Here is a 13,869-nt window from a genome sequence, read left to right as displayed (position 1 = left end):
TCTCCAAAGGTGGAATCTAGAAATTCATTTATTAAAAGGAGTTTTATTGAGATCTAAGTTACATGTCATAAAATTCACCCCTTTAAGCGTAAAATTCAGTGGTTTTTAGTATATTTACAACGTTGTGTAATTAACATTAATTCTCCAACATTTTCACAACAAATCAATCCCCATTTCTCCTTACTCCATCCTCTGGCAAATGCAGTAATATATTTTCTGTCTCTGTTCATTTGCCTATTCTGAATATTTCATATAAATGGAACCATACAATATGGGGCTCTTTGAAACTGATTATACATTCTTCATTTGTACTTTCGTGATTTAAAGACACTAGCTCAGTCACTTAAGTAAGTTTGTAGAAGCATAACTTCTTAGGCTGGGCTGATTACATCATGAACCCCTGGGGTGTGACCAGCATTTCCTAGTCTACATCCTTAAGAGATTTTGATTTAATAGTTCTGAGACTGGCCAGGGAATAAGAATTTTACAGTTTCCCAAGGTACTTTTGAAAACCAGGTGGTTTGGGAGACCACTGTAAGGGATCTTACAATTGCCAGTTGCAATAGTTCCATTCAACCCATACCCCACCCCCAGCCACCTCTTTTTATTTTCATCCTACTGCTTCTGTTATGGTTTGGTTTCTTGGCATTTCAGTGGCCTTTTACAAGATCTAACTCCTTTGTGTCCCTTCTCTATTCAGTCCTTCCTCCACGCTGCTACCAGGATTATCTTCCTAAAATACAAATTGGGTAGTGTCACATCTATGATTAAAAATTCTTTGATGATTTCTTATTTCCTACAAAATGAATCCAAACTTCTTACTATGACCTTTGAGGCTCCTCACAATCTGTCAATTATCTACTTTTGTCTGCACTCCTGCCACTTGCTGAAAACAATCGAGAGTTCCAGCCACCCGGACTCTTTATTTCCCCCCAACATTTCATGCAACTCTTTGATAATGCTATCGCTTTTCTTGGATTTCTGTCACAGTTGTGGCAGTCTGAGATCTGCAATGAGCCATGCTACATTATTCCATTGGCTTTGGTGGAATAATATGAAAATCAGAGGCGGCTTCTTCAAATAATTTATACTTAAGATACAGTTCTTAAATACAAATGATTATATGATGTAAAATTATTGAATCTATCTAAACCAAACCTTCTGGTTAAGGTACAACACCCATACAGACATATACTTATTTCCTTGGATTAGGGATACAGGGGATTAGTATCTTAATCTCTATGGGGTGTCTGCCATGGTCCATTGGTGGCATTGTATGCCAGACTGCTTTCTTTTTCTCTGGCAGCTGCCGAGGCCATCCGTGTTGGTTGGATTCAGTATGAAGGCTTTCATTAGAGCTTCTGGTCAGAGGCTCAACCTTCCAGCATTAGCAACGGGAAGGAATACTATGCACTCTTCCAACTGGAGATCTTATGGAGCTATGAAAATAGTAGCACACAGTTTAGTGAACTCACATAGTTTTAGTCATATACAGTAAAACTTTGGATTGCAAGTAATTTGTCCTGTGAGTGTTCTGCAAGACGAGCAAACATTTCTAATAAATTTTAACTTGATAAATGAGCGATGTCCTGCAATATGAGTAGTATGTGATGCTGAATGTCACATGATCACAACTGAGCCACTGGTTCTCATTCTCTCTCTCTCCTTCTCTCCTTCTCTCTCTCTTTCTCTCTCTGTGGGATTGTGAGTGATCATCTCCTATGCTCAGATGTTTGGTCTCAGGCTGCGGTGTTAGGCAGAAATAAGTGATTTTTCAGAACATTGGAAGGTGCCCACAACTGGCACTAGTGTATTTTCTGTCACTAAAAAGCACCCATGGACTGTCCTTTGCTTTTCCAGACAAGAGTAAGCTAGGAGTGCTTTGCTTCCTTCTATGTCAGGCTGCCTGCAGATACAGACCCTTCGCTGCCTTATTGCCAGTTACATTAAACACAGTATATGACAAGAGTTTATTAATACTGTACTGTAGTCAACATCCATGAGAGCGTGTACAATGGCCCTCATGCAGAAAAAGGTTGAAAAGAAAGGCAGTAAGAAGAAGGAGATGATTACAGTGGAAGTTAAGAAAGAAAGAAATCAAGAAGTACGAATGAGGTATGCAAGTGGCTGAAATTGCAAGATATTATAAGAAATCCACATCTGCATCTTGTCTGCAGAGGAGGAGGAGAAAAAAGCGAACGAATCCCTTACTTCAAATGAGATTAGGGAGATATATAAAATGTGGGAAACAGTGCCAAATTTTGTAGAAAAGCACCACCTGAATAAGGCCATAGTAGTGTGAGCGATGAATCTATTCAACAACAACGCAATGTTACATTTTCACAAAATCCTCGAAAGGAGGCAAAAACAAATGTCGTTGGGTAGATTCCTTGTTAACGTTGCAAGAAAAGAAAAAGATTCCACTGGGCCAATAGACAGCAGTGATTTCTGTGAGTGATAAAGTTGTCCTACACAGTAACCCTCCTCTGTCTTGTCTCCCTCACAGCAGCCACGAAGGTTTTCAAAGTTAAGTGCAGGTTAATTTGTTTATTTTTCTTTATATTTTGTATTTTTTATTATTTTGTATTATATTACAGTATTGTAATCATTTTTAAGTGTTTTTTTCTTACTTTTTTGAGAGAGCATGAGTGGGGAGTGTCAGGGAGAGAGGGGGACGGAAGATCCAAAGCAGACCTGGTGCTGACAAGCTGACAGTAGCAAGCCCAATGTGGGGCTTGAACTCATGAACTATGAGATCATGACCTGACTCAAAATTGGACGATCAACTGACTGAGCCACCCAGGTATCCCTATTGTAACCATTTTTATATGAATATTTTTGGGTTGTGGAACGAATCATCTGAGTTTCCATTATTTCTTATGGGGAAATTTGCCTTGATATAGAAGTGTTTTGGATTACAAGCATGTTTCTGGAATGAGTTACGCTCGAAAACCAAGGTTTTACTGTATACGATTAGTGCCTGTACTGGCTCTGTTGCCCCACTCAACTGGTGGTGGGTTTGACATACATTTGAGTTAGGCAGCCCTGACTTGTTGATCCTGGATAGAATTTGTGTACCACTCCCACCTCCATGGCTATGGTTTTATTTATAGGTACATTGAGCAACCCTGCCATATTGCTTCTGATCAGATGTGGTATCCTGCAGTAGAAACAGGCAGCTTTCAGGACTTTGTGCTGATAAAGTACTGTGTCAGTACTGGGATTTGGTACCATAAATCAGAGTTATAAACATTCGAAATACGTTTCTACTTGTCTAATACATACTCGTGTAGATCTCATGTGTCTGACATCTACATACTCCAAGTCCTCTGGCCTTCTATGATAACCCTTTCTTTTAACTGCTTGAATTCCCATCTGGCAGACTGAGAGATCTGACCTCTGTCCTTTATGTTACCCAGAACCACCTTTCCTCAGCATATTTGGAAAAGGTGGGGTAAGGCATACTGTTAATTGTTTGCCAGTGTTCACATCCTCTCCTTCTGGGTGAATTATTCTTCTTTGCTCTGTTGAAGAAGAATATCTTTGTCATATGGCTTGCTTTGGCTAATAAAATATAAGAGGAAATGATGTGTGTCACTTCCTATTGCTTTGCTGCACTCTTTTCTCTCTGCCAAGAGATTACTATTGATGTTCCAAATAGTGACTGCTCTGTCTGATGATCCCAGCCTGAAGATGATGAAATGTGAAGAATGGCCCTTGCTTAGCCAATCCACAGTGAACTCCAGCCCAGGCAAGAAATAAACCTTTGCTCTTCTAGGAGACCTGATAACTTAGGTGTTTATTATCATAGCATGCCTTACGATCTAAAACAATGGCTAGCATTTGGCGGGTGTTCATTAAATACTTGAGCAAGGTACTTTCCAGGTGTCTCAAACTGGTATACTAAAACTGTCTTCTCATCTTCAGTGTGGTCCTGGACTAGTGAATAATAGAAATACACTATTGTCTTAAAGCAACAGTGTCTAAAAGACATTTCAGGGGGACAAAAACATTATTTCAAGTTGAAGGAGACATGCATATGATATGGAATAGAGCACAAATCTCACAGGAATTTTTAAGGGAAAAATACAAGTCTTCCAAGAATTTTCATGACAGTATGGGGTACTGCTTCAAGCTATGTTCCCAAGACCCCTTGGAGATGTTTGAGAAGCTTTGATAATCGCCAAGTCTCTGTTTTCTCTTCTCTGAAATACTTTCTGGCTGGAGACCTCACTGCCACCATCTCTAAGACGGCCGTGACCCTGATCAGCGGGCTCAGTGGCTGCTGCAGGTGCGAGCAGATTGCCGCCAACCAGCGGTGCAAGGGCATCGCAGACTGCATCGTGCGCATCCCCAAGGAGCAGGGCGTGCTGCCCTGACCTGGCCAACATCATCCGCTACTTCCCCACACACGCCCTCAACCTGGCCTTCCGGGATAAATACAACCAGATCTTCCTGGAGGGGGGAGGGGCGTGGACAAGCGCACGCACTTCTGGAGTTATTTTGCCGGTGATCTGGCCTCAGGTGGGGCACCTGGAGCCACCTCCCTCTGCTTCATCCCCCCCCCCCCCCCCCCCCCCCGCTGGATTTTGTCAGAACCCAAGTGGCAGCCGACATGGGGAAGTCCGAGCAGGAGTTCAAAGGCCTGGGGGACTGTCTGGTAAAGATGACCAGGCACCGGGGCCTGGACCACGGCTTCAGTGTCTCAGGGCAGGGCATCACCATCGTCCACCCGGCGGCCTACTTCGGCGTGTACGACCCAGCCGAAGGCATGCTCCCGGGCCCCAGGAACACCCCCAGACCGTGACAGCCGCGGCAGGCGGGCTCTCCTGCCCCTTCGACACCGTGCAGCTGCGGGTGATGATGCGGTGGGGGCACAAAGGAACTGACGTTACATACGAGGGGACCCTCGACTGCTGGTGGAAACCTTCCATGACGAAGGGGGCAAAACCTTATTCAAGGGCACATGGTCCAATGTCCTGGGGGCCAGGGTGCGCCTTTGTGCTGGTTCTGTACGCGAGCTGAAGAAAGTCATAGCGGTGTGCTTCCCAGACACGGGGACCAAGGCCATCACGTAGAATACTTCTGTTAGGGACCACTGGTATTCGAGAAATTCCAGTGTCCTTGTCCCGGCCAGATCACGTATAGAGGACTGGGGAAGGTTGTAAAAGGAGCTCTTTGCGATGGACCATTGGCACCAGATTCCATGTATTGGTTGTGGAGGCTGGGGGTGGGAAGGGGATTGAGGACCTCTTCGTGAGTCCACAGGCAGTTCCGCCACACTGACCCTAGAGTCCAGGTGCTTGTGGGACCTTAGTTGTGTTTAAGCACTTAATTTAAGAATCCTGTCTCCGTTTGTACTTAAGCACTGTTCTCTTTTGCACAGCCGAATGTTTGCAATTATGTTTCATGTCCAGCATTCTCCTGCAAAACCATAAAAACTGGGACACAGAGAAAAAACAAAACAAAAGAAAACAAAACTCTTGTTTGGACAAGAGTAGGCAGAGGGTCTTTCAGGGGGGCTCCGTGGTGTAAGCAGCCTTGACCTGGGAGCCGCATCCTTGGGCTCCAGTGAACATAGGGCTCTGTCAAGTCACTTAATCCACTAGAACCTCAGACTCAGGAAAAGATGTGCTTGCACAGTTGCTGTCTGTCCCACTGGACTTTTATTTTTGAGGAATAATATATTTGAAAGTACTTTGAAAATCACTAAGCTTTATCATTCCAATTAAAAATTGATAGGGAATTTTTGCAGTCTTTTCAAATTTCAAGATTTTATTTATGCTATAATTCCACTGGGTGGCAGTATTTCACTTGTACTCTACTATAATTCTATAGTTTGTATATAATCTCAGGAAAAAAAAAAGAATTTAATCACAATCTCATTATCTCCCCAACTTATCTTTCCACTTTCTCCTCCTGTGTACTCCCTATCTCCCAAAAGAATTCTGAGAAACAGTCACCATTCATTTAAAAAAGATTTAATGACATAAATGTGAGGACAGTCACCGTAAGAGAGAGGTTTGTCCAGAACTTCTGCTTCATTTGGGAGGAAGTGTTAGATAGCTTAATTTTGTTCAGATGTAAGCAAATTACTTTGATGTAGGTAATTAAAACCAGTTGAAAATCACCTATAAAAATCTTGCCACTGGCTTTTTTGTGAATGCTTTAACAATGATTTTTTTTTTTTAAATTCATTTGGACATTTTTGACTGATATTATCATGAATGCTTGCTTATTTTATCCTGTGTATCATAAGATCATAAAGTTGTTGTGCAGATTCCTTTGATGTCTATGACGTGTTTGAGAAACACTTTATCATGGTTCCATATCAGTTAACTTTGTGTCAGAATTTCTTAGAGAATCAATTCTACAAGATAAGTTAAATAAGACAAGTACCCTTATAAATCTTGGTAAGTGATTCCTTGCTGACTTCTGTTAATATTGAGGCTTCAATGTAAGTGGCAGGCTAGGTCTCCTGGAGTAGTCTTGTTCTGTAGCATGGAAAAAGTAAAAATTCTTTAGCAACGTGGTGGAATGCTAGTTTTCACTTGTAAAGAGACCGTCCATATGATTTTTATATGTCCGCAAAGACTACATTCTGTATGTACATGAGAAAGCAGCTAGGTGCTTTGGAAAAACTAGGCTGTTGAAAAGCTGTTTATAAAACTTGATGTAGATAGAGAAATCTTCATTTTTAAATGGTGATTCTTGATGTTTAATTTAAATTTTGTGCCAAATAGATCTTTTCTCTTTTCAGGGAGGAAAAATAAAAGAATAAGTTAAAAAAATATTTATGTCTAAAGTTGAATTGATATGTTAATGAAAATTTCATCTCTTTCTCTGATGGCTATAATTATAAAGCACAGTTCCTTTTTCCACTATACATAATAATGATAAGCTGTATGCACTGTGTGCATGAGCATTTAAAACATTTTTTGAGGGGCACCTGGTAGCTCAGTTAGGCATCTGACTTCGGCTTAGGTCAGATCTCACAGCTCATGAGTTCGAGCCCCGCGTCAGGATCTGTGCTGACAACTCAGAGCCTGGAGCCTGCTTCCGATTCTGTGCCTCTCCCCTGCTCATGCTCTCTCTCTGTCTCTCTGTCTCTCTGTCTGTCTCTCAAAAATAAACATTATTTTTTTTTAATTTTGAGGAAGATTATTCATAGCTTTTCACTGATTCTCAAAGGGACTTATGACTCACAAAAAGATAAAAAAAAAACAACCCCATCTTGGTATTTCGCCATCATTACATATTTTTAAGGAGCTTTAAAATTGCTTTAGAAGTCTTACCTCATCAAATAATAATCCTCATTTATACAAGGGGAAAAATGGAGGAACGTTGCATCTTAGTTTCAGTAAAGAATTTTAGAAAAATTTCCCAATTTTTTTGTCCGCAAATTGGAAAATGACTGGCTGGCTAATAGACAAGTTAGGTGGATTCACGCTAGTTGAACAGCTGACTGATGAACCAGTAGAACATGAGGGTGAGTGCAAGTGGCTTTTTACAAGTCACTTTATTCTAGATCCTTTCCTGCTAAATCTTTTTATCAGCAATTTAGGACGCATGCTTACTGAGTTTCCTGGTAAGAGATGAACTGGGCGAGATAGTAGCTATTTTGTTTGAGAGAAGCAATATTCAAAATTTGAAGCCCCCAAAGTAGGAATAAACCAACAAGAAGAAAATAAAAGTCAAGTCTTATATTTGCACCAATGAGCTATTTTTAAACAGAGAGAACTAAGAGAAATTTGCCTTGAGAACAATTCAAAGTGAAAAGATTTGGATGTTTCAATTAGTTTTAGTTTTAGGGAGAAGCTGGCATGATTTGGGCAGAAATTGGTCAGCATTTATAAACTAGGTGGGTTGTTGAAAAACTCAGTGGTCCCGTCTTTGGAACACATGAGCCCATGTGGAGTCACTGTTACTATAGTTTTGTCTTGAAACATATAGGTCTGGACAAAGCTGTTGTTAAAACGATACGAGCTTCTTTTCGGGGCACATGTGTTTTGTAAGTCAGCCTACAGTTTGCAAACTGACAAGAAGGACTGGAAGGGATATGAGAGGAATAGTAGTTAAGAATTCTTACTGAACACCAGCTGTGGTGGGTCCTATGTTACATCCTTTGAATGGGTTATCTAATGGAATTCTCTCATAACAACCCTGTGAAGGAGCTGGTACCAGGATTCCTTTTTCACAAATGAGACGATGGAGGCACAGATTGCTTAAAGGGATTTCTCATTCCTGTTTACAGATGGTAAATTCATGTAACTTGGAATGGAGTCCCCGTCTGGATCATGAGCCCACGCATTTAACTGTTCTAATATACTGCCTTCCAGAAGAGGAGTATTATGGAGCCAACAGGGGAAAGATTAAACAGAGAGTGGTCACTACCTTTAAATGCTATAGGCAGGTAAAGAAAGATAAAAAATGAATCTGACAGGAGATGACTTCATTTCAAGTCTTTTTAGTGGAGTGTTGAGGGCAGATGTCAAATTGTAGTGCCCTGAAGATTGAATATTGAAGAAGGGTGTATTTGGTGAGGACAGGGCTAGTTAGGGGAAAGAGAAGGTTATAAGAGATGATGGCAGGGCAGCCCACAGAAAAGCTGGAAGAGGAGGGATGGGGAAGGTGTATGGCTAGAAGCAGGAGGAGATTTTGTGTTACAGCAAAGAGGTTCTACGAACCAAACATATCAAGAACTGGACAAACAGTCTGTTCCTCTCTGTCTTTTGGGCAATTTTCAAGTTTGTAAAGTGCATTAAAATGCTTTCAGTTTTACTGTTGATTTATTTAAAAATACTTTACAATTCAAATGTAATGCATTGGGTACTTTTGAATAAAATCAAGTAGAGACACGTGATACCTAAACCAACGTGGTTCCTTTTCCAAAATGGTTTGCTGGGAAAAGATGACATACATGCTCAAGCCCATCACAGCCACTATCAGTGGCCTAATTAGCATTTGTCCCCCCATGCTTTGTCTGATTTGTCTTGAGCGCACTGGGATGAATCATTAGTGCTTTAATCTGTGTGGTTCTCTTATCCCCCCAGGGCTAGCAGTTGGTCTCAGGAGAGCTGTGTCATCTAGTTCTGGTGAATGAGATGCAAAAAGTTTTTTAGGTGTGGCTCCCAGGAGAGCTCTCACTTTTCCCATGAAAAGGAACCTAGGTCCCTCCCCCTTTTTATGACTGGGAAGTGGAGTGTCCGGCCAGACGTGATGCCTAGGGGTCAGCCTTTGAACATGAGGTGACAAGTATGACAACAAGATCAATGTGTGAAGGGTGGCAAAGCGGACAGTCAAAAAGCACTTGGTATTACATCAGTTCTGGGCTGCCTGGCTTTATGCCTCTTATGAGAGAGATAGACCTGTATTTGTTGAAGTCCCTGTTGGTCAGATTTTCTGTTGCTTGGAACCAGACAAAGTCCGGAGACCAGCAAAACCCTTCTTCAACTATTTGTTAATACAGACGTAGTTTATGTTTATAGCTATGGTAACTTCTAAGATAATGTCTCTGATTGGCCCTCTTTTATTTTTCACAGCCTGTAATGTCTCACTAATATCACATTGAAAACACTGTGGCTTATCAATTTCAGAAACAATTTCGTCTTTAAAAATTATATTTGACCACTCTATTTGCTATTTCTGTTAGCTGTACATGTCTAGTTTCTTTCCAGTAACTAGAGTCATGCCTGCATGATGTTTGCATCAACTCCGTAATATCAAAAAATACTTTTTCTGTGGAGGAAAGCAAAACACAAAGCCACTAGAGATGGTTCTCACTTCAGAACTAGATCAGGGAATACTTTATTAAACCATTTGATTGACACTCTAGAAAATCTTAATTGAAGAGAGATTTTTATGCCAAACATTTACTTACTATGGAACCGCTAAAATGCATGTCTGCTTGGTTAGGAGGAGGTTAAATGTAAAATAATCCTCAATGTTCTTCAGAGTCCTGGGGTGAATATGATTATTTTGTGTTCTTTGCATCTAAATGTTCACAGTCTTGAGATGTGCCTTCTAGGGAAGGTTATCACCTTCTGCCTCAACATTATTTGTCTTAAAGTACACGAGGTGGCCCAGGAGCTTTTGTAGTGGGCATGGAGCTATGAAAAACAAAGGGGTGAAATCTGGTCGGAAGCATATTCTTCTATATAGGGAGTCTAATACTAATATAGATGCTTCCTCTATTTTTAGAGTGACTTGGATTTGTGTTCAGATGATGAAACACGATAAAATTTCTACTCAATTCTGGGAGTGCTATGGTGAGAAAAATTGACCTGCCAATTTACAAACAGCAAAAGTCTAGACACTACCATAAAAATTGTTTAAATGACAGTGGGGAAATCAACATTAAAAATTATTAGAGCAATTAAGAAAAATTTTATTAAACACATGAATAAGCATCTCTGCATGTGACACAGAAAATAAATGCAATATCCAGAAAATATGTCCAATTATGCAGAGATGGAGCATTTTAATATGCTGATCTGCTTGTTTAATCCCTTGAGTCAAGGCATAATTAGCTACCAAAAGATTTGATCACTTCAAATCAGATGGTCAAATCTTTTGGCTTTGCTCTAGACTATCATCACATTGAATGGATTATTAATAATTCAGTCTTGGTGCTTTGAGTCAAGCCTATTAATAACAATCTTAGTTTTAGATTTTCCCTAAAAATTTTATAAGAAGGAGAGCTCTGTTATTATATTTAAATTTAAATGGAAGTATAATTGCCTGGTTATGCCATTGTTTGGGATACTTTTCAAGAGAGGCTTCAATCCTTGAGATGCTTCCCATTTCAGATGTGTGTACCATCATGAATCCCTAATTAGTATAAATCTTCTGCATTAGAAAAAAAATCTGAGTTCTTAACTAATGGCTAGAGAAGTGGTAGTTCTGTTCTCTGCTTTTTCAAGTCAGTTGTTTTACTGTGCTTACTTTAGAATTTGGTAAGTAGGATCAACCCCCTGAGTCTATATTGTGTTGTCACTCTACCCACTGGAATAAACAGATTTGTTGCTGTTATCTACTTCCTGCTTTGAATCATACTCATTCATACATTGCTGTCCTCTCTGTTATGTATCCAGAACATACCCTGTTGTCAGTCACAACTTGAGAGCCATCCCCTCCATTGCAAATCCTTTCTTGGTAATTCTGGCCCACACGGATACAGCCGTCTCCACTTTTCAGTCTTCCACATCCATGTACACATCATAAATCTATCATAGTTTTCTTTCCCAGTGGGCCAGTTGCCCATTAAAATATATCTTAACATAACATTTCAGTCACCATACATTGAAAATCGCATTGGAAAGGAAGCCTGTTTGCCATTCTTGAATATTTCGTTTATGTGTTACTATTTTGTCATATGGTTTTACAATTATTTTCATAATTTAAGGTAGCTTTGTTTCATTCACTAATTGCTTTGTGTAACTTTTGTGTAACTAACAAGGGTCCATTAATCGGGAATCATGTTTTAAATTTCATTTTTCAACCTCAGTTTACCACAGAGCTGGATACATAAGCTCTCAATAATACTTGGATATGTATTAAACTCTAGGATATTTCTTGGGTATGAATGCATTAGTCTGCTCATGCTGCTATTGCAAAATATTCTAGATTGGTGGCTTAAATGACAGAGGTTTATTTTGTCACGGTTCTGGAAGCTGAAAGTCCCAGATCAGAGAGCCATCAAATTCGGTTTCTGGTGAGAACTCTTTTTCTGGCTTGCAGTTGGCTGCCTTGTCACTGTATCCTCACACTGCCTTTCCTCTATATGTGCATGGAGAGAGATCTCGGGTGTCTCTTCCCCTTTTTGTAAAGACACGAGTCCTATTGGTTTAGGATCTCACCCTTATGACCTCATTTAACCTTAATTACCTCCTTAAAGGCTCTGTATCTAGATACAGCCCGCATTGGGGTTTTAGAACTTCCACATACAAATTTGGGGGAAACATAATTTAGTTCATAACAAGGAGCTCTTAAATTATTAGTAAATATTTTAAGAAAATAACTACTGAATTTTTCTTTTTCTGTAAGTTCTTTTTTTTTCTGTTATATTTCTTCAACCTAGCTTGATGTAAGCCTCCATTTCACCTATATTTTTCTATAATCATGGAAGTTTTCCCTTGTAATGTTTTCAGCTTTCTGTGGCTTGGCAGGTGTTAACTTTTTTCCTTAAAGTCTTAGCTGGAACTGGTCAAGACTCTTCTGGGAGTTTTACCTAAAAGGTCCCTGCCTGGAGGCTTGGCAGAGAGTGGGCCCAAGGCTGAGCTTTATTAATCACTCCTGCTGCTCCCCTTTTCTGTATACCTCAAGTTCACCTTGAAGGGACCAACACATCATACCCACCTGCTAAACAACTGTCTCAAGGACTTTTGTTGATGATCTCATAGGATTGGAAGCATATATGAATGGTCTTAAGTCTGATTATTAGTGAGGCCAGATCTATTATGTGCAGAGGTTAGGGATGAGCCTGCTGACTTGTAGTTCCCTCAAGTAAATGTCTAAGTGTGAGTGGCTCATTTTTGACTAAAAGGAATGGACAGGTTTGTATGTCCAGATATACAGAAAGGATGATATTGATGTACCCCACATTTCAACTTACTATTTGCCATAAAAATAGGAATCATAATTAATCCTCAGTTTTCTACTTTGAAAGACAGTCACACACACAAGTGCATACATGCACATGTGCCCACGTGTGCACACACACACATACATACATACATACCTGAGCCAGATGTTTGACTCATTACCATAATCATCCTGTCACATTTGATATTTTCTTTCTTGGTTCTCCAAACTCTAGCCTCCTTAACAAATAGCATTTTCATATCTCTAAGTCTAACTCCTGTTTTTTATCATGGCTAAGGGGCAACTTTTTTGTGTTTGGAGTTATTATCATTTTTAATCAAAACCCTTGGAACTCTTTCCCGAATTTGTTGGATTGCTTTTTACTGGATTTTTCTTAGATGTTATTTCAGCTCTAACTATAGGTATGGCACTCTTAACTGTATGAACTTCCTATTATTTTAATGCAGTATTGTTCTACAGGAATGAGGTTTTGTCTGTGTGCCTGAGTTAGTATAGAAATTTCTTCATATCCCCAGGTAGTCATTGATTTCCTAGCTTTCATTAGCCAAATAACATTATTTTTGCCAGTAGCATGAAATGTTGTCTACTTATATTTTTCACTTAAGATTTGTGCATTTCTTTAATGAACTAAGACAAAAATCTTGTAAGTAAAAATGTTCTATGTGTTGTATTATGTATCATTTTCTTATTAGATCTTATTGTTTTATATCTTAACACTTTATTCTGTTGTGTGTGTGTGTGGGTGCTGATATTTATTTATTTATTTAATTATTTAGTCTATTTGAGAGAGAGAGAGAGAGAGCGTGAGCCGGGGAGAGGGGCAGAGGGAGAGAGAGAGAGAATCTTAAGCAGGCTCTATGCTCAGCATGGAGCCCAACATGGGGCTCGATCCCATGACCCTGGGATCATGACCTGAGCTGAAATCAAGAGTTGGGCATTCAACTGACTGAGCCACCCAGGCACCCCCATATATACTACAGATTCTATCCAGGCCCTGTTGTGTGAATTTGGGAGGTTGGAACCTCTCTAAGATGCCTGTGGAAGCAGGGAAGGTTTATATCCTCGTGGTCATCCTTGAGTTTGCTTTCCTGCTTCTGCTCTGCTTAGCAGATGCACCTTCTTGTGGCCTTGCTTATGTTGCCCTGTTTTACATGAACTCAGTGTAGGCGAGGAATCCAGTTTTTAAGTAAATTTTTCTTAGTGGACTGTCTTCTTTCTGTCCACATAAGAAATTCATGTGTGAATGTAGTAGATAATTTTGAGGGT

General features: G+C 40.0%; 1 protein-coding gene and 1 pseudogene across 2 annotated transcripts in view; both read left to right on the top strand.

Annotated features, from left to right (window-relative positions):
- The window catches only part of EPM2A (EPM2A glucan phosphatase, laforin), a 107,819-nt gene that overhangs the window by 17,117 nt on the left and 76,833 nt on the right, over positions 1–13,869 (top strand). The window lies entirely within an intron of this gene.
- On the top strand, positions 3,024–5,453 carry LOC123609122 (annotated as a pseudogene).

This window comes from Leopardus geoffroyi, chromosome B2 (assembly GCF_018350155.1).
Source record: "Leopardus geoffroyi isolate Oge1 chromosome B2, O.geoffroyi_Oge1_pat1.0, whole genome shotgun sequence".
NCBI lineage: Eukaryota > Metazoa > Chordata > Mammalia > Carnivora > Felidae > Leopardus > Leopardus geoffroyi.
This window is presented reverse-complemented; position numbering and strand designations above follow the sequence as displayed.